Source organism: Apium graveolens, chromosome 6 (assembly GCF_009905375.1).
Source record: "Apium graveolens cultivar Ventura chromosome 6, ASM990537v1, whole genome shotgun sequence".
NCBI classification, from domain to species: Eukaryota; Viridiplantae; Streptophyta; class Magnoliopsida; order Apiales; family Apiaceae; genus Apium; species Apium graveolens.
Genome location: NC_133652.1, coordinates 137,973,554 through 137,977,132, shown reverse-complemented (window position 1 = coordinate 137,977,132; position 3,579 = coordinate 137,973,554). Strand labels below are relative to the sequence as shown.

The 3,579-nt window shown below is 38.9% G+C and overlaps 1 non-coding gene across 1 annotated transcript; it reads left to right on the top strand.

The window, feature by feature from the left end:
* Positions 1 to 899: 899 nt before the first annotated feature.
* LOC141669588 (small nucleolar RNA R71) lies at positions 900 to 1,006 on the top strand. Its single transcript, XR_012553858.1, has one exon. It is a non-coding gene; the product is annotated as a small nucleolar RNA R71 (small nucleolar RNA).
* Positions 1,007 to 3,579: the final 2,573 nt, after the last annotated feature.

Sequence of the window (3,579 nt, the reverse complement as noted above, 5' to 3'; positions counted from 1 at the left end):
CTGTATTACCCTCAGGTAGAGTGTGTCCAACAGTAGTCTTCCTTGGTTCCGCCGCTTTCTCCTTTTGCTTAGCTTCTTCATCACCAACTTCAGCTTCTCCTCCTTTTGCTTTTTCAGCCTCAACAACTTTTCCAGACCTTAAGGTAAAAGCCTTGACTTGCTCTTTAGCTTCCTTCCTGCCTGGCACTTCAGTGTCACTGGGAAGTATGCCAGATTGATGATTGAGCACTGCATTAGCTATTTGACCGATTTGATTTTCCAAGGTCTTGATAGAAACCGCCTGACTTTTGCACAACAGCTTAAGTTCAAAATCAGCACTAGTGGGTGCAGCTGCGCCTCCTTGTTGAGGATATGATTGCCTTTGAGCATAATGTTGTGGTTGCTGGAATCCAGGTGGATTGAACTGTTTACTTACGCCTTGCTGATATGGTTGTTGAATAGCATTCTGATTATTACTCTAGCTGAAATTTGGATGATTTCTGTTATTAGGATGATAAGTAGCTGGCACCGGTTGCAGCTATCGCTGATAATTGTTCACATATTGAACAGATTCATTAACAAGAGAACACCGATCCGTAGCATGAGAAACTGCACAAAGCTCACAAACCATAGCTATCTATTTGACCGCATAGGTGGCTAGAGAGTCGACCTTCATAGACAGCGCTTGGAGCTGCGCTGCAATAGCTGTAGCTACATCAACTTCCAAAACATATGCTACCTTCCCAGGCATCATCCTCTAAGTTGGGTTTTGATGTTCATTTGCAGCCATAGTCTCAATAAGATTATAAGCTTCAGTATAGCTTTTGGCCCATAAAGCGCCTCCAGTTGCTGCATCGAGCATGGGCCGAGATTGGGCCCCCAAACCATTATAAAAACCAGTGATCACCATCCAATCGGGTATTCCATGATGTGGACACTTTCTCAACATCTCTTTGTAGCACTCCCAAGCTTCGCACATAGATTCTGTAGGTTGCTGCGCAAACTGAGTAAGAGCACTCCTCATAGCAGCAGTCTTCGCCATTGGATAAAACTTCACCAGAAACTTTTGCGCAAGATCTTGCCAAGTAGTGATAGACCCAGCTGGTTCATAATATAACCAGTCCATAGCTTTATCCCTCAGAGAGAATGGGAAAAGCCTCAGCTTGATAGCCTCATCAGTCACACCATTATATTTGAAAGTACTGCAGATCTTGACAAAATTCCTTATATGCATGTTGGGTTCTTCAGTCGCAGCACCTCCGAAAGAAACAGAATTCTGCACCATCTGAATAGTGTCTGGCTTGATTTTAAAGGTGCTAGTCTGAATAGCCGGATGAAGAATGCTTGACTGAATTTCATCAATTTTGGGCCGAGAAAAGTCCCTAAGAGTTGGATCTGACGGAACAATACGATCATCCATGATTAATGGTTCTTTTTGTTTACTTCCTGAATCCGAAGCTTCAAAATCTATCTTCTCCGGAATATCAAGAACTTCGTCTATCTCCTCAGCCGTATCTAAAGTCCTCTTGCGAGTACGAGAACGAGTTTTCATAAACGCTCGCTAAAGTACCTGAAACACAACCAGAAACAATGAGTAACACGTCTTAATCACTGAGTCCTAATGACCAATGATGGTAAATACATAAATTAAACAATATACTCCGAGTCCCCGGCAGCGGCGCCAAAAACTTGTTAGGGCAAAAACACGCGCTAATAACACACGCAAGTATACGCGTTCGCAAGTATACAATAACACTTAGATTTGATTAACTAATTATTAACTACAATTAACTACTAGAATTAAGCACTTAATTAACACTTAAACTAACAATATTAAAACACTCATGAGATCACAACTTCATTACTATTTCCTTCAATAGTCATTATTATTACCCTTAGCATGCAACAGTGATGATATTAATCGAATAACACGAAACTGATAAAAGCCAACTTTCATTGTACTAATACCATTCTACCAAGCATCCACAATTAAGATAGAAGTTGAATAGGCATCAATTATGTTGAGTCCCTATATGTCTACAGAAATTGACAACATAACGATTTAAGCACAAGTTATTCCTTTTGATTACACAGGGCGAATAAAACGGTTAGAGTTACCCACTAATCATGCATACTCTTACATGAACCTATGCTAGCATGGCAAGTTCTAAATCTCAAGATCCATCGTCGCTTCACAAGAGATTAACACCCTATCTTATATTTTCACGACGCACATAAGACGAATACGCACAACCAATACTAGATATCATACAGTCATCACACACTAAGGTATTAAACAACTAACTAAAGAATTCCATAGTAAATCCGTTACGACCCCATGATCACGATTAGCCCATGATAGCACTCATCGTCATCATGGGTTCATATGAAAACATGATAATAACACACGAGAATAATAACTAAAACTACTTATATTAAACCAGAGTACGTCACAAGAGTAATTAGGTTCAAAGTAAAGAAAATTAGCTTCCAACGTTACAACGAAATAAAGAATCACAAGAAAATATGCTTCCTCTTCGTTGCGGTGTGCTAAAACGGTCTTCTTCCTTATCTCCTCGCTCTTCGATTAATACTACGATCCAACCTTTTTGAAACGTCTCTGAAATCTACTTATATAAAAGTCCCATAAAGCCCAGATAACTCAGAAGTTGGAAGCCAAACAGAAATGGGAGTCTAAAATAATTAATCTGAAAATACGACCTTGTGCAGTCGCTCAGCATTCCTGAGCGTGTGCTCAGCTTCCTGAGCGGTCGCTCAGCAGAGCTAAGCGGGTGCTCAGCCCCCTTCTGGAAACTGATCTGTTTTTCCTCCATTTTTTCAATGTAATTTGCTCCTATATTCCCTCTTGCAATGCTAGAAATCTCTTCCGAAATGTAATTATTACCCTGAAATGCACGAACACTAGAAAAACACATAAAATACTTGATTTCAAGACACCAATTTAAGCTATTATAAGACGTTCTAAGTGGTATAAAATGCCACTTATCAATTGTAAAGCAATATGAACTCAATCAGTTAACAAGCAGATTGTAGGGAAGCTGGTATCCAAACCTAATGACAATTTTATAATTGGTACAAGGATAACCAGAATCAAACTGGATGACAATGGCATTGTTACGAGGGACAAGGCCAAACTAGATCCTAGGATATTAAGACATATCATGCACCTGATGCACATTTAAACTTGGAATTGGACTCTAGTAGATGTGTATAAGTGCACTCCTAGTTGGTGAGTTAAAAGAGGAAGTCAATGCACAATAGTTCATGGACCTTATAGTTGCAGATCTATTGGACTATGTATATCTCTTCTTCACAAGCTCACTTCAGGTTGGTATAAAATGGTATATTACTCAATAAATCATCAAGGACATGGTATGGCACTCTAACTGAAGTTACAGTTAAATATGAACTAGTATAATTTAGCAAAAACAAATATAAACTAGTAGAGTCATCATATTAATAACTCTCTTATCACTAGACACAAACATAATGTTATATATATGCAATGATACCATGATAATGTTATATGTTGGTCTACTAATAAAGACTTGTGCAAGATTATTTGCTAAGTAATTGCAG